The sequence below is a fragment of the Pinus tabuliformis genome, chromosome X, assembly GCF_031772625.1.
Source record: "Pinus tabuliformis cultivar Carrire ecotype Pingquan chromosome X, CPIR1, whole genome shotgun sequence".
In the NCBI taxonomy this organism is placed as follows: Eukaryota; Viridiplantae; Streptophyta; class Pinopsida; order Pinales; family Pinaceae; genus Pinus; species Pinus tabuliformis.
Genome location: NC_142308.1, coordinates 1,170,057,521 through 1,170,079,779, shown reverse-complemented (window position 1 = coordinate 1,170,079,779; position 22,259 = coordinate 1,170,057,521). Strand labels below are relative to the sequence as shown.

General features: G+C 40.9%; 1 pseudogene; it reads right to left on the bottom strand.

Moving 5' to 3' along the window:
- The window catches only part of LOC149144080 (uncharacterized), a 48,167-nt pseudogene extending 26,278 nt beyond the window's left edge, over nt 1-21,889 (bottom strand).
- Between the last annotated feature and the right edge of the window lie 370 nt (nt 21,890-22,259).

Sequence of the window (22,259 nt, the reverse complement as noted above, 5' to 3'; positions counted from 1 at the left end):
CCATCTCATACTTAGGAAAAACTCTCTTAAATCAAGGTTTAATGTTCTTAATTAAATGCTTAAGTGGAAACGTTTGATTTAGCTATCCAAGGTCTAAACCTTAATAAAACTTTGAGCAGAAACTATACGACCCTTCAATATCTTTGGTTAACTCTTATTACCTGTGCATATTAACCATAATATATTTATTCCGCTTTATTTATATTATAACTCTTGTATAATAGAAATTACACATAAACCATTTAACCCTTCATTACTTTACCATTCTGCCGATTCACACGACTTTGCACATTTACTGATGCTCAACCTGTGCTTCAAATCTGTACCATTGATTTATTCCTTCAGATCCAATGGCTATTGCGTCGTCCGCTCATCAACTAACCTAGACGATCTCTACCGTTGATCTTCTCCATGCGATCCAACGACTGTCGTGTCACTTGCTCAACTTTTGTGCAACCAAATCTCCACTGTAGATCAATCCTACTTGATCCAACGGATATCATGCAATCTCGCGCTCTAACTAGCACGACCGATAAAATTTCGGAAGCACGTGAGAAAATTTGTTTTACTGTGCTACATGGCGCCTCTACGTTTTATCGCGTAGAATTTTGAAATACCACTTACAGCCTTTAGGCCGCGTGAGATACCACTTCCGCCTTTGGAAAAATTCCCACATGCTCAAATCAAAACCTTTAAGGAAGATGCTTAACCAAAGGTTTAGCACTTAATCTCAGTATTAACCCTTAATGCTAACACATAGTTTACTCTCTGCCATTCCTCTTCCATCGTTGTTATCCGTCGATCTGGCCGATTCGACAGTTTTTGTGCTTTGCTGTTTGATACTTTCTACGTCGTTGATCTTCCGTTTGACTCCTTCCTGAGCTTAATTACAGTCCATCATTGGAACTATTTAACCTCCAATTTTCTATGTACGTTGTCTCAGCACTCTGTCCTTCTTGATTTCGTTTGCACACACATATCTTATGCAAAAACACTTTGTTTATAAATAATTACAATTTAATCACATATGTACTCTACATAGGTTTGAAATCGAATTTCTATATTCGTAAACAAGTATTTACACAGTTTCTTCTCTCAGGCTTGATTTCCAATATCAGTGGCCTCTGTTTCCCTATCTTCCCGTAGGCTTACAATCAAACTCCTCTAATTCCTAACTCTCTAACTAACTAACTCTCTCTATGCCTTTTAGGCTTACATTTATACAAAAGGTTCTGTAACCCATTTCAATTCAGATCCTTAATCTTCTCATCAAGTCCTAAAATCTTTCAATGATCCCTTGGGGATCTCAACAACTCAACTAAATCCTAAGGATTCTCTTTAATCCCCAAAATCATGAAACCAATTCCTAATCTAAGATTTACAATATTTCAAAATCTCTCAATCCTCACTAATCACTCATCATCACTCATGTTCTCCTACATTCGAGAACATTTACAATATTCCTCACAATATCTAATTAATTCCTATTCTTAATATCTCTCATAAACTTACTTAAAAACCTTAATAATTACATTAATTTAATACTCAGGAAACCAACTTCCTTAAAACACAAGACCCCCTATGTCTACTAAAATACAATGATATTTCTGAGCCGAATGCTCCTGCATGAACAATCACCTTGATAGAGGGTGATTTGAATGATATCGGTGATACAGTGAGGGACGTGACTGCAAAAATGCTACAACAGTTCGAGCAACAATAGAAACAGGCCTTGGTCACCATTCAAATGGGTCTGCGTGAGCTGCAAATCTAGGCTACTTAGGTGCAAACCAGTGTAGGGCGGGGCAGCGCGACGTCAAGATGTTTGGCGCCTAGAACCTCAGATGCATCAGAGATGGTATGTTCAATGGATCCCTGGGCTGTCGCACTACTAGATGGCACATTGACCGCAGAAACAGAGGCTGACAAGGCCACTGTCAGCGCCCTCAAGAAAGTTGGGTTAAACTTGGCCATGCTTCCAAGTGAAGCCCTTCACACCCTACAGGATGGTGTGATCACGGAACTTCGGGCTTGGGAACAACGCGCATTGAATGTTATCAACGAGCAAAAGGTGAACAATGCCCAGATGTTCATAGAAAAGACATCCACGATTGATCTTCTTAAGAATATCACAGAGAAGAATGAGCGCACAACAGCTGTGGTGGCTGAGGCATGCAGACTGTTCCAGAGCTGAACATCCCAGAATATGCGCCAGTCGATGCAAGGATCCAGAAGCTCGTTGCAGGTATGTGTGAGGCACGAACAGGGCTGGCTAAGGTTCAGTTTGAACTGAACCTTAAGATCATAGAAATTGAGTTGAGGGCCCAACTTTCGACTTCGCTAGAAGTCAAAGAGCAGCGTGAGACCATTGTCAAAGATGTCATTGCAGCTATTGATACTGCAGTAAAGGATTGCACTGCTCTCTTTGAACAGGTGCTCGAAATTGTTACCAATCTGCAGGAAGATCCCAACCTGCAAAGGCTAGAAACTAAGGCATAGGAGCTGCAGAAGAGGTACGGCGAAGTCAAAGCGATGACATGCACTGTTGCCATCACGCAGAGGTCCGCGAAGCTATAGGAAGCGAAGGCACTAAAGGAACAAGTGGACGAAGCTCAGCGAAAGGAGGCAGTACTAAAGTCCAGATTGGGGCCTTGGCTAGAGGAATCCTATGCGCTCACGACCTCCTTTGAGGGAAAATTGGCTAGTTTGTAGGTGATACAGTAGGAAATACAGGCAGACAGCGTAGAACCAGTGACGGAGCAGCTGGTCGAGCAAGGTAAGCAGGCGGTGACGAAGTGTACGACTGAGGTTGCAGTAGTACAGGTGGAGCTGGAAGGTCTTTGTGACAAGATCTTTGCACTGACCAAGTGACTCAGGGCGAGTCACCAAATTTGTGTTGGGGGCCTATTGGGAACAAATCCCCTAGGGTCAATTTTGGGGTTAAAAGCCCAAGTTTTGGGGCTAAAGGCCCAAGTTTTGTATAAAGAATGTAAAGTCTCCACATTTTGTGGTCACAGAGCGCGAAGATGTAAACAGTCAAAAAGGGTTTTCTACCCTTAGTTTAGGTAGCTTGTGTCGGCTTGATGAGATCCACCCTTGGTCCACGGACCATGGGAATGTATAAAAAGGGAGTCTTAGAAGAGTCTAAGGCAGTTCAGTTCTTAGTAAGTTTTTGGGCAATTGATCGATGTAATGGGTCTGTGAGAGCTAAGAGCAAAGAGTCTTAGTGTAGGAAGAGGCTCTGCAGCTGAGTGCGTAGAGGCCTAGGGTAGAAGTCCATAGTTGAGTGCGCGGACCCCTGCAGTTGTGTGTGCAGGGAAGTTAGAGTCTATACTGGAGATCTGAACCATCAATAAAGAGAATTATTCTGGAGATATCTGTGTATGAGCTATTTTACTTCTGTTATGAATATATGCGGTTATGTTATGTTGAATACTGGGTTTATGATTTAATGCTATATTGATGTGCGAATCTATGTGTTTTACTTTGTCATATGAACGTAAGTAAGAATAACTGTTTACGTGTAGATAATCATAATGCATGTTGAAGTTAATCAATACTTAAGCTAATCTGGGTAGACACAAAAGTAAGAGTAATTACAGAGGCACGTAAGCATCTAAATTGCCTATTTAGGGTCTACGAAGGACGATCGCAGACCTCCATGAAGGTTAAAAACCCAAATAAGAGAAGTACATCGATAAGCCCTAAAAGACTTATCGGCCTGCACAAAGGAAGGGTTAGGGTATAAAACGACATCACAATTACCTCAGGGTGCGGAAACTTGGTTCCTACATACCCCCATACTACTTCAGTGAGACTTCAGTCCGCGCTCCGCAGATTGATGTCGAAAGGGCTAGTAGTGTAGGGATTTGCTTGGTTAATTAACGCTAAACCTAAGTTAGGCCCCATCAAGCCAACATTGGGCATTTTGTATCAAGTAAAAAGAATTTATTTAAGTCAATTTGTGTCAAAAGTCCCTCCAAGACCAAATCAACTTGCAAGAGAACAAGTTGGCCTACAAAGGATGAAATCAGCCTCATGAGGTTAATTCATACTCCCAGAAAGTGTATATATACAAGATACTTGACCTCATTTGAGAAGTATCTATCAAGCTAAAGAAAGGAGATAAGAAAAGTAGCCTAAAATCTAGCGAAGAAAAGGAGAACTAAAGGAAGACATATCGAAGTTTTTAAGTCTGATTTTGGGCCACATTATCCAACACGCGCGAAGAAAATAGGGCAAACTTTGTTGCAGCAAGGACCAAATTGTTGTCATCTAAAGGAGTCGAATTTTGGTATCAAAAGGATCAAGTTAGGAAGCCGAATTACTAAGGAGAAAGAACAAATCTAAGCAAGGGACCAAAAGGACCTCATTCTACCCCAAAACCACTCACATGTGCGGAAAATCACAACTGCAGTAGAGGCCAAAATGTTGCAGACCTGAAGCAGTAGCCAAAATTTTGAAATAGTGGTTGAAATCTAAAGTTTTGAAGCTATTTGAATAGTGTTGATTTTAGTAAAAAAGGAGCTCATCTAAAGGAAGGTAGACTTGGTATTGAAGGGGAATTTGTCTTGGGTCTAAAGGTCTTGGAATTCATTATTTGAAGATTCTAAAAGAAGAGAATGATTCTTGTGGGTTTTCCTCTCTTAGAGAGGTTTTGGCCTTGCCTTGCAACCTACATTTTGTGTCCAATTGTACTATTTTATCTTCATGTTTTGGTAGTTGTTTGATGATCAAAACACAATAATAATCAAGAGAAGAAGATGATAATTATAAACTCTACAAGTTAAAGTAAAAAAACATCACAAGAATGTTATCAAAGTAAGAGAAACCACCCTAATCTATTTTTCCTAGATATATCAACATGATTTCAGAGCTAAGGTGACAAGGAAAGGAAGCCTGAAGATCACTCAATTGGAAAAAGGATACATAAGGACCAAAAATAAGAGGAAGAGAATCAAGAAGATCTAGTCATCATATCGCAAAGACCCTATCATCACGAATGAAGAAATTCTGGAAGAAGAAAAGAAGACCTTAAGAACCCTGCACATTTGAAGTATTTTGGGAAGCCTACACATTCTACATCATCATCCAAAGGAAGCAAGAAGAACATTTCATCATCATAAAAGGAATCAAGGTGATCTCCCTCATATTAAAATGCGCAACTCAAGCATTTTGAAGGAGAACATCTCTTCTCATCTAGAAAAAGAAGCTTTGTTATTTTGAAGAAGGAAGATCATCCCTCCTTATAAAGCTCACAAAAAGACATCATCATCAAGGAAGCATCTGTTGGAAGACATCATCTTTGAGGAGGCTTCTTCATTTATCAAGTAATTAATTTATATTTATGTCTCAATATATAAATAAAATGAATACATTATGCAAGGAGAACAATAAACTTGTTGGTACATCAAACTACATTGCATGGAAGAAGAGAATACATTTGGTTCTCATAGAAAATGAAGTTTTTTAGTATGTCAAGGGATCCATCAAAAAGCCTCCTCGACAAAAATCTCAAGCATTGTCAAAGTATATGAAAGGAGAATTAAGGGCTCAATGAATCCTCATTGAATCTATCAAGGATTCTTTCATTCCCTTTGTAAAAAAATTGAAGACATCAAAATAAATTTATGACAAGTTGGTAGAGTTGTACTCTGTAAGTACAACTAGGGAAATACTGTCTTTAAGAAATGAATTATACAAGCTGAAAGTACCAAAATAATAAGGGATAGCTTCATATCTCATGAAGGCATCACTGTTGGGCGCGAGATCCCCCAAGGGAAGTTTTGGGGATTAAAGCCCAGTTTTTGGTTAAAAGTTGTAAATTCGATGTAAAGACTCTGCATTTGGGGGGCGTGGAGTGCGAAGTTGTAAATGAGTCATAGGGTTGTCCGCCCTCAATTTTTTAATGTAATGTCCGCTTTAGAGATCTAACCATGGTCCGTGGACCATGGGATTGTATAAATAGAGTGAGGCTCTAAGTAGTTGGAGGAGAATATAAAAGGAAGGAAGGATGAAGAATTGAGTCTTTTCTGAAGTGTAGAGTTGAGTCTTTGAGTCATAGAGTAGGAGAAGGATCTGCAGATGAGTGCGTAGAGGCTTAGTAGTTCGCAGTTGAGTGCGCAGACCCCTGTAGCTGAGTGCGCAGGGCGAGTCGAGTCTGTAACTGTTGAAGCATTAATAGAGAGAAGTTTTACCAAAATTCTGTGTATTTATTTCTTGTCTTATGTATCGAATATATTGGGTATAAATTGCATTTCTGTTGTCCATATGGTGCACAAACATATCTGATTGTGTTGATTAAGTAAATGTGAGATAAGGTATCTGTTTACGTGAAGTTAACTAACAATTGTAAGAATATAAGTAAGATACGCAGTGTAACTTGGGGAAATAGCGCAGATCGCTGCCCTAGCAGCGCGAAAGCATCTCAACCCCTGGTTAGGGTTGCGCGAAAGGTGATCCTAATAGATCGCGAAGGTCTCGCAGGTCAGGACAGTGCGCGAAGTAACCTGCACGAAGGTAGGCACAATTGGACTAAATCGACCCCTCAGACATCTCCAGGGTGCGGAAACTTGGTTCTAACATCCCCCCATACTTCTTTGGTGAGACTTCAGTCCGCGCACCGTGGGCTGATGCTGAAAGGGCCAGTAGTGTAGGGATTTGTTTGGCTAATTAACTCCGAACCTGGGTCAGGCCCCCTCAAGCCAACAAATGGTTCCGTTGCTGGGACCGAAATCTGCATAGATATGTCTGATGTCGTATCATTGGAATCCAACTAAGAAGGAAATTGAAGGTTGGTTAGACATGAGGATTTACGAGTTCACGGTGCAGGAGAACAGGAACTCGTGACTGATAAAAGAAGAGTGGTTAGACTGCTACTTGTACATAGAGATCCACGAAATCTTCTTCGCGTCTTTTCCTACTGAGCTGTACGAGTGGATCGCGAAGCTAGTAGATAGCCAAGGAAGGTGGAAACTCGACAATCCTATTGTGTGGACCCCAGAGTTAGTGCGAAGGTTGGAAGCATCAGAGGATAATATTTCATGCGCCGTTGATCACTGACTTGATTAAATTATAGGAGGATTCATTATTGAGTTCACGGTTGACACCTTAGTTAGCTACCGCGAGGCAGAGCGACGCTTTCTCAAGGGACCACAAGGTAAGTACGTAAAGTCTTTGAATAATTGGATTAAAATGTTATTGTGCGAAAAGAGGGTTATGCAATTACCTTGATGTTTGGGGCTATGCGAAGTGGAAAAACTTACAGGAACGAAGGAAATAAGGGACTAGAAACTAGACCCTTGATTTCACCTCTGTGAAGGGATGAGGAAGAACTCGCGAAGGTCTCGCCATGAAGTGTGATCCATCTGATAAGGCAAAGAATTCTGTGAATACCACCCCCACCCACACCACCACCAACTTCACTGCCTTCACCTCCATCTTCACCCGTACCACCTCCGCCACCACCGCGAGTCAATATGGCAAGCACGATAAAGTTTCCCTTGTTCAAGGGAGTGGGAAATGAGGATCTAGACCAATTTTGGTTTGTTGTACTGGTTAGCACCCTGCAGGACCACACATTGACTTGGTATATTAAGCACTCCAATGATAATCCAAATGCAGGAATCGCAGATATCCAAGCAGCGCATAAACAGAGAATTTAGTAGCACGAAGTCTGAAGCACAGTCAATTATTAGATTCAAAGAAATCATGATGCTACCAGGTGAGACTCCTTGGGAGTTGGATTAGAGGTTGAAGTGTATGATTTGCGAAGCTAATATGAATCTGACAGATGGACAACATCGCAAATGGTTTGTAGCATTGCTAACGCCACATTTAAGGAGCACGCTATCGTAACAGAAGTTAACGACTCAGGCAGAGGCCTTAGAGATCGCAATGAAGCTACATGAGATCCCGATGCAGGATCCTAACTTGGGAGTTCAACAGATCCATGCGCAGTTGAAAAACTTATGCCTTGAGATGCAGAGTCTGAAACAGGACAGAACAGCTCGACCAAAAGTGTGCAAAGAAGTGTGGTGTGTAAAATGCAAGGGTCAGGGTCATGATAAAGACCACTGCTTGGTTTTCACGAATTACCTCGCGGGAGGAGGACTGATTCCGTTAAGGCCAGAAGCACAAGAAGGAACTAGCGCGATGCCTGATTTGTGCTGCAAAATTTGTCAAATAGGGGGAAAGAATGCTACAAACAACTGCCAATTGTTACAAAAGTACATGCAGAATTCACAACAATTATTCTATAATTTTTGTAGGTCGGTGGGACACGATGAGTGCACTTGTAGGAGCTATGAGTTGATGATGGATAGAACTCCCACCTATAGAGTTCAGGCTGAATCGCGGCCCCTTGATCGGAATGTAGGAGTGGTGCGAACGAGATTTCAGGGGTGCGGACGAGGCCGAGGTGGAGGAGGACCTCGAAGAGGTCATGGACAGTTGATATGCTACAATTACAGAGGGCCATGACATTATGCTCGTGATTGTACGAACCCAACGCATCCATCATGTTTGTATTGTACTTTTTTTAATCATGAGACGGAAGATTGTCCTATGGTGATAGCTAGGATACGTGATAAAAGAGCGCTACCACCTCCCCCGACTCAAAACCTAGAGATGATGAGGTCTGAGCTGCGTGAGGAAGATTCAAATGTGAACATTGTGCTCCGAAGTGGAATCATGATGGGAGATGATAAAGGCAAACAACCAGAAGATAGTACTTGGGTTCGCAAAGCTCTAACGAAAGAAGCAGAGTTTGATTTGGAGTGCACTCGGGAAACCTTCATGGAAGCTAAGAAGAGCTTTGCTAATGCGTCCAGTTCAAGAAGCAAGGTTAAACCAGGGCCAGAGATGGATCCATCTATGCTCACGACATTCCTGGAAACATGAATGAAGTTACTGCGTGACAGTAAGGCTGTAAAGGGATTACAGGAACTCATTAACATATGCGTTCGGACCGTGCCATGAGAACCGCGTGTATTCTGGAAGATTGGAAAACATAAGACGAGGATGTGAAGAGAAATGAGGTTAACTGCGCAGATTAGAGAATATGAAATGGAAAAAGTAATACTGGATTTAGGGTCAGATGTGAATGTTCTGTTGAAGCATACATGGGAGCGAATGGGGAGACCTACGCTACAATGGTCTCTTATTCAACTTCGAATGGCAAAAGAACAGAAGATAATACGCATGGGGCGATTGCAGGGACTCACTGCGGATATTGAGGGAGCAAGCACGCTAGCAGACTTTGAAGTGATAGAGATTGTTGATGATAGCAATCCCTATCTCGCACTCTTAGGAATTGATTGGGCCATTGACATGAACGAGGTGATTAATCTGAAGAAGCGCAAGATGATTTTTGAAAAGAAGTCACTACGCGTAGTTATACCTCTGGACCCTACTAAAGGATTGCACTATACAGAGCCAGTGCGTGACTATGAAAGCGATGATGATTTGGACTACATCTATAAGATAACAACACGAAACCAGGACTAGGTGAATCCCACTGCAGATGGATTGCTTGCATGGGAGTGCGAGAGCTCCTGTACTTCAGATTCAGATGAGGAGACAGAGCGATGGCAAAACCGATTACATGAGGTGAATACACTGAATTGTAATATGATGACAAGGTCGTTGCGCTGTGTATCGATAGAAGTAAGGGACCTGCCTACTTATGATGGGTTAAGTGAGGTAGATACCTTCTTGGATAGATTTGAAAGAGAAGTGCCAGAAAAGCAACGCTTCTAGGCCTTGAATTGGGTACTGCGCGCTACGCCCGCGAGGTGGTGGGGTACGCACAAAGGGAGCTTTGAGGACTGGCGTGAATGTAGAAGGATGATGCACACACGGTTTGGGAAGCCTAGAGTGTGATTGAAAAATAAATACAATGGGTAGGATAATCTGCGTGCACATCTAGCTTGGTGTATGCCGACATGTGGAAAACAACCTACGCGGATGCGCATGAACCCCACGCTGAGAGCTATGGTTAGTAAGTGTATGTTGGGGGGATAGATATGCAGTTGGCTCTTAAGGTTGGATAGACAGTATGTGGAAAGAACAATCACACAGAAGGTTATCCACGCGGAAGCATTTGATAAGGTGTGCAATGCGCTAAACAAGGTATGCAATGCGCAACGAAGTGATCGGGACCTGCGCGTACCTAGACAGAGGCCTTTCCGGCTGGTCGATGGAGTAGAAGCTGTAATGCCTATGGAGTCTATCATGTCTAGTCCGCGCATAGTGCCGCTTGCAGGGGTAACAGACTGCAGAGCCCTGGAAGAAAGGCTCGCGCTGTTGGAAGAGCTCGACGACAAACGATTGGGACTCGATGAAGAGATCCGGCAGGGTGATCTTAGGTTCCAGGAACTCATGAATGAAAGAGTTCGGTTGAGCGAGAAAAGCACCATGGCGGAAGCAGAAGTCAAGAAGCTTGAGGAAGGAATAAAGAAGGACTTTCTTGGTAGAAAGGTCATGGTAATAAAGCAGGATGAGCTCGATTACATTGACAGACTTGGGGACCACCACCGAGAGTTTCTTAGTTTGCTACATGGGATGGGACCGTATGTTATTAAGGAAATCACAGATGGTGGCGCGGTGCAGTTGGTGAAGTTAAATGATGAACTCTTTCCAGGAAAAGTCAATGGTAGTTGGTTGAAGCTATACATAGGTGGCCCGACCAGCTGACTAGCCACAGGAAGGATAGTCTTAGCACTCTAGGCAGCTGAAAGGAGGCGCGGGACTATAAACTACTCTGTCCGAGAGCTGTGTGATGTCAGGGCTGTGCGCAGTAGTGAGGTATCACAGGGTCCGTGACAGCGGAAGGGTAGTTGTGCTGCGGCGTGGGTTGGCTGGAAAGTGACCGTTATAGTCACTATTCACGATGTGATTCTTGGTTTGAGACCAAATGGAGCGGGTGGCAGATATTTAAGGCGAACTTTATGGGCTAGATTTGGGAAAATCTATCGCCAAGGGAGCATTAATGGACCACATTTGTGGGGAACGGTCGAATTCGAATTCAAAAGGTGCTATAAATTACGAAGGGCTGCCCAACAAACAACACTTGGACATTTGAGAATTGAGCTATTACGCACCTAGAGATTCATGAACCTCGATTTGTTTGATCTTTTGAAGTCGAAGGCATTGTTTGAGCACTTACCTGAGCCGTTGAGAGATTTGTGGAACAACAATATGGCAGCGTTTGAAGAAGTCATGGATATCGGATAGATGACTTCTGAAGAGGCCGTGCAAGCCATGACGATAGGAGATACCCTAGAAAGCACTGGGATAGTTGTAGAAATCCCTAAATCGCCACGCACACCGAGATCCAAAAAAGATAAGCACCCTATGTTACCAATGCACGTGTCCCGTAAAAACCTGCTAAGAACTAAACTTACCATGGAAGAAAAGGGGAAGGTGATCAATTTGGAAGCCTACGAGGAGGAAGAAGACTTTGAAGAAATCCTGGTAGAGGAGGAGGACAAAGAAATGGAGGAAGAAACCCAGGGTGTGGACCCTCTGACCAGGTTGCCTGTGTATGTTCCTCTGCGGAAGGGGAAAGCAAGGGTGCCCAAGGACCTAGATGAGAGCAAGAGCTCTCTGCAGACTTCGTTGCTACCTGATGATATCGTTTTTGATGGAGCGCACTTGGGTTAGGTGCCGGTTCTAAAATTTGAAGACTAGGATCTCGCAGACCATGATAAATTCCCACATTTGGCAACCGCGCAGCTAATGCGGCCGAAGAAAAATATAGCGGCGAGAGTTATAGAGTTGGAGCCGCACAAGTGGTTGCAAGGAGTAGAGAAAGCAGGGTTGTTAAACCTGCTCTGGGTGCCACATTACCATTGCACCCCAGTGACTATCTTTGTCATCAGGCAGCTGCTCTGCCTGGTGCATGATGGGTGTTTGTGGCTGGAGGAGCCCATCCCCATCACAGACCACCTAATTCATAGAATTACCTGACTCCCTTGCAAAGGGGAGGATCCAACGAACATATCCGAGGGTAAAAGTGATGATTTGGCCATCGCGGAGGCCATGAAGAAGAAGTTCAAGCTAGAGAAGAAAAATATAGGGTACACGATCTCCAGTATCAATAACGCTGTTGTCAGAGTTGTAACGCAGATATTAGTCAGGAAAGTTATGCAGAAGTGCCGTGCGGATGAGGTGCTCGCGCTGGTGGTTGCACTTGCCGTGCAGTGCACAAAGGAGGTCTAGTTTAATTGGGTGGATTACTTGTGCTGAGAATTCCTGGAAAATTGTCGCGAGGCATAGGAACAAGGGAAGAATTTCCACTATGCATGGCTTCTGCTATCCATAGTGATGGTGGCTTGGGAATTGCCTGAGGACAGCCAGTTCCCCACGATTGCAAAGGATCTTCCAGAGGCAGCAAAGTATGCTTCATTGTGGGCAACTAAAGATGTGTAGAGGATCAGAGACAATAAGATATTCTGGGTGTTCATGGAGATGAACATCAGAATGGGGATTAACCGCAAGCCGCAGTTATCACCCACTATTTATAACAGTCTGCAGAGCTTCACGGAGTTCAAGGCAGACTTCCATCATGTGTATATCAAGGTGCGCAAGGACCCCGCGAAGAAATGGAATGAGCTACCTTACCTAGCCACGGACGATGTCATATTCACCGTGCTTGAGTCATGGCTGCCGGAGTGGCGTGCTCCAGCCATATTCGTAGTGGAATTAGAGAAGTCCACTACATAGAGGAAAAAGGAGGAGGCAAAACTGCGGATGGTGCAGTTGGCCGTGAAGAGAAGGAACAAAGTAGTAGCAGGAAAGGCACAGGAGGTGTGGGACACTGCGAAGGCGGCAGAAGAGTAGTAGAGGGCAGCTGAGAAGGAGCACGAGGGAGAAAAGTTGCCTTCACTCGAATAGGAGACAGAAACAGAGGAAGGTGGCGCGGACCCACATACATCTTCCACATAGTTGAACCTTCAGATAGCTGAGCTGCAATTGAAGGCGTAACCTTCAACTCCGCCTGAGGTGAAGGAATAGCACGCCAACGCCATTACAATAGGAATAGCAGAGATTAGCAGTGCAGTGAAGGACTGCACCAAACTATTTGAAGAATCATTCAAGTTCCTCACCACTCTGCAGGAGGACCAAAACATACAACGCTTAGAAACAGAGGTGTGCGAGCTGTAGCAATAGTACGATGAAATAAAAGGGACCGTGTAGACGGTGGCCCTTACACAGAGGCTCGCGTGAATGCAGCAGGCAAAAGCGCTCAAGGAGTAGGTAGACGTTGCGTGACATAAGGAAGCTGTCTTGAAGGCATGCGTACAACCATGGATCGATGAGGCATTCGTCATTACAGCCTCGATTGAAGCCAAGCTTGCACAGATGCAAGGAACATAGGAACAGGTGCAGGGTAGCAGTTCAGCTACAACAGTCTCTGAACAACGCGTCCAGGAAGTGCAGCAGGTAGCTGCTCAGTGCGCTGCCGATCTTGCAGCAGTCCAGGTAGAGTTGGGAGGTCTCCACGCGAAGATCTCCGCACCGACAGAGTGACTCGAGGGTGAGTCACGATGTTTGTGTTGGGGGCCTGTTGGGCGCGGGATCCCCCAAGGGAAGTTTTGGGGCTTAAAGCCCAGTTTTTGGTTAAAAGTAAATCCGATGTAAAGAATTCGCATTTTGTGGGTGTGGAGCGTGAAGTTGTAAATGAGTCATAGGGTTGTCTGCCCTCAATTTTGTAATGCAATGTCAGCTTTAGAGATCTACCCATGGTCCGCAGACCATGGGATTGTATAAATAGAGCGAGGCTCTAAGTAGTTGGAGGAGAATATAAAAGGAAGGAATGATGAAGAATTGAGTCTTTTTTGAAGTGTAGAGTCGAGTCTTTGAGTTGTAGAGTAGGAGAAGGCTCTGCAATTGAGTGCGTAGAGGCCTAGTAGTTCGCAGCTGAGTGCACAGGGCGAGTCGAGTCTGTAACTGTTGAAGCATTGATAAAGAGAAGTTTTACCAAAATTCTATGTATTTATTTCCTGTCTTTTGTATCGAATATATTGGGTATAAATAGAATTTCTGTTGTCCATAGTGTAACTTGGGGAAATAGCATAGATCATTGCCTTAACAGCACGAAAGCATCTCAGCCCTTGGTTAGGGCTGCACAAAAGGCGATCCTAACAGATCGCGAAGGTCTCGCAAGTCAAGACAGTGTGCAAAGTAACCTGTGCGAAGGTAGGCATAGTTGGACTAAATTGACCCCTTAGACATCTCCAGGGTGCATAAACTTAGTTCCAACATCCCCCCATACTGCTTCGGGTGAGACTTCAGTCCACGCATCGCGGGTTGATGCCGAAATGGCCAGTAGTGTAGGGATTTGTTTAGCTAAGTAACTCTGAACTCAAGTCAACAATCATAAATTAGAGATCAACTACAAGATCTAGGAGAAACAATGTCAGATCTAAAGATAACCACTTGTGTACTCAATGCATTGCCAGATGAATGGGCAACCTTGTATCAAGCATCTATGAAAAGAAGGAAGCTTCTCCGTTCAGTAATATATGGGAATTATGTAAGATTGAAGAAACCAGATTAAAAACAAATAATGACGTTGAATTAAATGAGCAAACACAAGAATTTGTAGTTATGACAAGAAAGAAAGGAAAGTTTGGAAAATTTGAACCTCGAAAGAAGTTTCAAAAGAAAATTGACATGTTTAAGATTCAATGCTATGAATGTAATGAATATGGTCACTTCAAAAGAAATTGTCCTAAAATTAAGAAGGGCGACAAGAAAAGGAAAGAAAGAAGTGAAGCCCATGTGGCCGAAGAAGTAGAAGAACCAAAAGAAAAGAAATCAAAGAAGGAAGAAGTGAAAGACATCTATTATTAAAGGTCTCTCACACGTTGAGTTTATTTTCAAGACAACATTCATGGTAGGAAGAATCACAGTTTTGATAGGATGCATTGTAGCAATAATTGAGATGGCATCATTCTAGAAGCATGAAAGGATAGCAAAATCAACAATTTGCATGGTTGAAGCAAGTCATCTAACAAGATAGGAGGATAAGAGACCATCGCACCTCATCATTGTTATAATGTAGTATTTGTAGAAAAGGGACAATCAAGATCCTCCATTAGATTCTTTATTTGAAAGGTTCACCTCTACTTAGAAGAATCAAGTGTTACATAGATAATCCACATTCCATGTATCATGGGATCCACAGTTTGGAAGGATGAAGATATGGTGACAGAGAAGTGCAACATGACAATATAGTTGAAGTATTTTCATCTTCAAGTAAGGAAAAAGGAAGTTGCTAAAGGAAGTCTAGATGACCACAGGAAGGAAGAGCACAATTGAAGAAAAATGAACTCTTCCTTCTGAATGATACATGAAGGTATAAAACAATATGCCTTGAACTCTGCTACGTTATGACATGATAGAATCAACATCATATGACCTCATGAAAAATATGAGGTGATGTGCATCAACTATTCCTATACAAAAGGAGCTATATATAAAGATCCCTATGAAGCAATATGTGAAGAAGTTTAAAGGAGAGTTTGTGAAGATGTTTCTACAACTACGTAGATAGTATGGATAATAAACATCTGATGTTAAAAGGAATTGTCTACGACATCTCCATGAGGAAGTTATGAAGACCTTGATAAGTATGATGAAGAATAACCTCAGTAATGAAAGCTTTGGAGATGGATTTATAAAGAAAAGATGTTGATGTTGTAGAATCAGATGTCATGACGAAGGGCCATCATAAAGAGGTAATTATGTTTTGATGTTCACTTTTGATTTTTTGAAAGAAAACATATGGATGGATTGGAACAGGGTTACCGACAAAATGGTTGTTGAAAATAACCTACAAATAGAATTGAATGAATGATACAAAAAGGAAAATGACTTGTAAGAGGTAGCAATATGAAGCATAACCAAATGATGACAAAGAATATCACTTTCTGATGAAAATAAAAGATGACATGACTAGCATTAATTGGTTCAACACTAGGTTTCGTTGAAGGGAAGTAATGTAGAAGATGGTTGAAGCCCTACGAAAAAGTTATGAAAGAAGATGGATCCACGATATAGAATTTGAAGTTTTTTCATGACCTGATGATGCAAAAAAAGGAGCCCTACAAGTAGTTGATAGTACCATGATCTCCATGGAAGAATAAATAGTTGTTGTTGAAAATGTGTTGAAAACAAGTCCCTAGTTAAGAGGGTGCTTGGGTATATTCCTTTCATGTGAAGGAATGGGCAGATACTCCCTAGTTGAGAGGGAGATATAGACACAAAATTCTTGTCTTCATATCATGAAGAAAGAATGGAGGATTAGGTAAGCATCTGAGACCAATACCGATACTCTTTGAGGACGAGATAGGGCATCCAATAGGTAAGAGTAGTCGAAGAGGATATTCCTCGAGGATGTGTAAATCCAAGGCAAGAATGGTCCTAAAAGGACATACCTTGTGAACATCCAGATGGTGTATGTGCCTTGAGAGACAATTATGAGGGTGTTTATAAATTGTTTTCTCCCCAACATTGAGTTGTGATCTAGTGGAGAGATAGAGTTGTTAGTCAAGGCCTCGCTATGTGACAATGTTGGTTGATATGATGAGATGCACTGATATAAGCTGAAAATATAGCTTATGTGATGGATTACCAATCTGACTCTTCTTATGAGAATTATTTAGTATGAAAATGTCCATGTGCCTTCTATGAATACCTCCCTAGTTAAGAGGGAGTGTTGAAATATGTAACTAGGTTCGGTCTTCATAATATCTCATGTACTATTAATTTTATGTATTTGATGTAAAAGAGAGAAAAATTATTATTGTTATTTATAGTGTTGGCTTCATGCTCTAGATCAATTTGTTTTAGGTCAAAGCACCAATTAAGTGCTTCTAGTTTTATCTCATAGAGTTTAGGAGTCAAAAGAGTGATTGTTACATGTAATAGACCCTATTGGGCATTTTGTATCAAGTAAAAAGAATCTATTTAAGTAAAATTGTGTCAAAAGTCCCTCCAAGATCAAATCGGCTTGCAAGAGAACAATTTGGCCTATAAAGGATGAAGTCGCCCTCATGATGACAAGTCATACTCCCAGAAAGTGTATATATACAATATGCTCGACCTCATTTGAGAAGTATCCTAAAAGCTAGTGTAGAAAAGGAGAACTGAAGAAATAGAGATTGAAGTTTTGAAGTCTGATTTTGGGCCACATTATCCCACACATGCGAAGAAATTAGGGCAAAATTTGTTGCAACAAGGACCAAACTGCAACCATCTAAAGGAGTTGAAGTTTGGTATCAAAAGGATCAAGTTAGGAAGTTGAATTACTAAGGAGAAAGAAGAAATCCAAATGAGGGACCAAAAGGACCTTATTCTACCTTAAAACCACTCACGTGTGCAAAAACCCAAAATTGCAGTAGAGGTCGAAAAGTTGCAGACCTGAAGCAATAGCCGAAATTCTAAAATAGAGGTCGAAATATGAAGTTTTGAAGTTGTTTGACTAGTGTTGACTTTAGTGAAAAAGGAGCTCATATAAAGGAAGGTAGAATTGGTCTTGGTGGGGTCTTTGCCTTGGGTCTAAAGGCCTTGGAATTCATCATTTGAAGATTCTATGAGATGAAAATAATTCTTGTGGGTTTTCCTCTCTTGGAGAGGTTTTGGCCCTGGCTTGCAACCTAGGTTTTGTGTCCACTTGTACTATTTTATCTTCATGTTTTGGTAATTGTTTGATGACAAGAACACAATAATAATCAAGAGAAGAAGAATCTAATTATAAATTCTACAAGTTGAAGTATAAAAATATCACAAGCAGTTATGAAAGTAAGAAAAATCACCCTAATCTAGCTGCCCTATATTTTTGAACTTAGACTTCTGTGATCCATAATAATTATCATAACATCTTTCAGAAGAAATCACATAAGAGAGATTCTCGTCGACGCGTTTCGAACCAGCCAGTGTGGTTCATCTTCAGGACAAGATGAGGAATCTGATCTAGGCATTTAGATAAATAGATGTAGAGAGCTGCTAACTAGCCATTAGGGATAACAACTAGTTTGACTGAGGGTAGGAAATAGAAAAGGTTAATGACCAAAAAGGAAGGGAAAGAAATAAAATGATTATTATTATTATTTTTTTGGATAAATTAATGATGTAAAAAGTTATAATTTAGAAAAATAATAACTCTTTATAACTAAATTAATTAATATATATTAAAAATAATTTTAAGAGTCATAAATTGGATACTATCAATAAATGATATTCTAAAAGGAATTAATATTTTAATCTTATTCATATAATTATTAATTAATATTCGATAGTCAACCTTATAAAACTATATAATATAATCATATTGAATAGGGAAAAAATAGAAAGGGATTTTACCACAAGGTTAAGGGAAACTAATTAAGGAGAATAAATTACCATATAAAAGAGGTTAAAAAAAAAGTTTAAATTTATTTTAATATATAAAAATGATAAACACCTTATATAACCTCATTAATGAATATAATATTATATTAAATAACCTCATTAATGAATAAAAATTACAAAAATATTAAAGATTATTCATAAAAAAATAAAAAAAAGTTTAATCTATAAGAATTTTTTTTAGGAAGAAAGCGCAGGAATCTAGTTTCTGCTGATACTCCAGCCATCATCTCTATTTAAATTAACAGGTCTCTTTTCGATTTCTAAGGCCTCCCTGAATTTACGATGATGAAAATGGTCAATCCTCGCAATAACCTTAGCTTCTTCGATGCAGATGTGATGATTTGTTTTTTCTGCATGCTCTGCCAAAGTAGAGGAGCGAGCTCTTCGGTGCCTAAGGTCGGCAGCATGTTCAGAAATCCTTTGGTTAATGGATCGACCGGTCTCACCAATATAAGGAGTTCCACAAGAACAGGGAATAATGTAAACACCCTTTCCATCCCTGGGATTAATCGGGTCTTTAACAGAACGAAGAGAACTTCAGATAGTGTTAAGGGGTCTAAAGGAAGAATGAATCTTATGCTTCCTCAAGATCCTCGCGATTCTATCTGTGGTCCCTTGAATAAAAGGCAGACGAACACCAGAAGACCAATCCTTGGGGTCAATTTTATTCTTAGGGCCTTTTTCAGCATTTTGAAAAGCCTTAAGACCTTGAGACCTACTATAACCATTCTTATTAAAAACTTTTAGGAGGTGGGATTTCTCATCTTCAAGGTGATTTTCATCGGAAACTCGCATCGCCCGAGTGGCTAAGGTGTTGAGAACGCCTAGCTTTTGAGCAGAAAAATGATGGGAACTAGCATGGAGATATTGCTCTGTGTGAGTTTTCTTCCGAAAAACCTGATGGGAAAAAGAACCATCATCCTTCTTAGAGATAAGAACATCAAGAAAAGGCAGGCTATTATCAACTTCGAATTCCATGGTGAACTTTATATGGTCAGATTGACTATTAAGATGATGGAAAAACAACTCCAACTTCTCTTTACCATGAGACCAAATGACACAAGTGTCATCCACAAACCTTTTCCAAAGTTTGGGTTGGTAAAGGGCTGAAGACAGGGCTTTGGATTCAAAATGCTCCATGAAGAGATTGGGCAACATATATTATTATGCTAATTGCATTCAAAGAATTACCATGTTTTGGGAAATATATTTTACTATATTAATTTCATTCACATGATTACTGTGCTTTTAGAAATCAGAATATTTCAATATGTAATTTAGACAGAAACAAATAAATAAAGTTATGACAAACAATGGAAGGATCTCTTCTTTCCTACAAATTCTTTCTTCTGAAACAAAATTGTTGGGCACATTTATTGAAACCATGTTGAGCATATTAGAGTGTCTACAATAATGTAAACTACCAATCAAAGGATCCCTTTTTCTCACATTCTATTGGATTCATTAGTAGCATTACCATGTTTTGGAAAATATATTTTATTATATTAATTTCATTTGCAGGATTACTTTGTTTTTAGGCATGTGAGAATCTTTGCAAAAATGTTGTATTTTATGAAATTTTCAATGAATTCCATAACAACTGTACTTTTGGGAATTTTATTACAAACATAGAATAGGCACTAAGGAACTTATAATATATTCTAAAAAACACCACCAGTGCGCTTGAAGTGGAGTAGTGTTTGGTGCAAGGGTTTAACTTCTTAAGAAATCATCTATCCAAGGGTGACCTTAAGACAACCATCCACCCATTTATTTATTCATTCAATTCATTAACCTATAATATATTCTCAGGAAATCTAATAGACCAATATGGCTGATATATGTACGAAGTGGGTGGTGGTGGTGAGGTTGGTGGAGGGCCTTGAGAAAATCATCTTTCCAAGGGGGACCTTAAGACAGTCATCCATCCATTTGTTTATTCATTCAAGACTAAATGTAAATGAAAAGTTAGTGGGACTTTGGGTAACTGATGTGATGGATGGATCATTAAGCCATCCCATTTTCCCATTTTGGTTGTAGTTTGTTGTCTTCCCCACACAAATGGAATCTAGGAAAGAGATGATGTCAGAACTAGCATGTTGAAAGGGATAAAAACAAGGATTGACATATCAAAATAGATGAGTCTAGGTGCAAATGTAGGTTTATTTTTGGCACAATAAATAACTTTCAGGGCTCGACACCTGAGCTATAAGAGCACCGTGTTATGTGACACAACCTCTGATATTGAAGTGTATTTTTAGAGTCAACTTTATACATAATAAAAGATGAAAAATGAAGATTCAGTGTGGGAATAACTTGGCACAACCTTCTGCAATCTGGGTGAGAGTAATGAGAGCATCATGATTTTTTTTTTCGAATCAACATAAACTAAATACACAGTAAGCAACTCAGAGGCAATGGGGATGATGGTATTCCCTCCTAGAGAAATGACCAAAATGATCCAAGAACTCTTGACCAACACTATAATTACTTGGTTCATCAACATCCTAGTCTCCAATATTGGCAGCATGCTAAGAAGGATCATCCTTGATATTGAGAAGCATTTTCATAAGAAGAGAAAAGGGCCTACTAATGAACTTAGGGAAATTGTGCATCATTTAGGGGTATGCTCATGGGCCTCTGCGAGGGTAATAATGAAGTCTATGGCAAGATGTCAAGTGCCCTCTTCTAGATTCTTTGCCTCAACGATCTATAGCATGCTTTCGACCACGTTAACGATCTTCAGGTGGAGGAGCCATGGCTTAGTGCCCACCAACTTGATAAAAATTTGGAGAGCCTCTTGGGTCATGGCTTCCTCATTCCTATGGAGTACCTTGGTGAGAATCTGCCTCACAAAAGGGATTATGTCCTGGAATAACTCATTGTTTTGTAGGATCTTGATCGTCTGGATGAAGTTGGTCGTGGTCGCGAGGGAAAAAATTCGAATGTCCAAGGAGGAGGGTGAGGAAAGACATTGGGGGAACACAATGTGTAGGGTGGAGAGATTTAGGTGGAGGTGGTCACCTATAAACTGCGAGAGTTGCACGAACATGAGAAACACACTCTCCTTAAGACACAATGAATTGGAGCTCACACACTGGAACATGAAGGGAAAGAGCTCTGGCCACTGGCCCTCTTCCATGATGGAGGCTGCAAGCTCGACAATGGTGTCGCAGAGCTTCTTCACAATTGTCTTGGCCTCCTCCCTCTAAACGCAAATGAGGAGGTGGGCCTTGATGGCAGTCTGCGTGGGAAGTTCCAATTGTGGCCATATGTATCTATCATCCCGTGTTCTCTGCTTCCTCAAGAGAATCTCAACCATGGCCCATATTTCCACCTGCACGCATGACTTTTGGACGTGAACAAGATTAAGGGCAAGAGAATTTAGGTGCTTCTCCTCACATATGTTGAGCAACACCTTCGTCTAGCCTCTTAGCTCATTTCCAGTGCTCATGAGGTGCGTTATCATGGCTCAACATCAAAAGAGAGGGTTTTTACAAGCCACTCCTACAGGTGTAAATCTCTATTAAGTGCCCACTTAAATATCGTTAACTTTTTAGCCCAACCACTCTAATTTTGTTTTCCTTTGTTTTGGGTTGGGTTTGGTTTTTTTGGGTTCATTGTGTAAACCCTAAAAGTTGCTTGGGTCTTATTTTTTTCTCCATGTAAAATGGGTTGCAGGGTGGGTCGAGGAAAATTGTTAAAAGTGGAACTTCAAAACCATTACTTTTAAGTTAAATTAAGACTTTTCATGCACCACGGATTAAAGTAGGGAGGGTAGATTATAGTATTGAACCAATTATTTTTAATTAAAATTTATAAGTTATGTAAATAGAGTA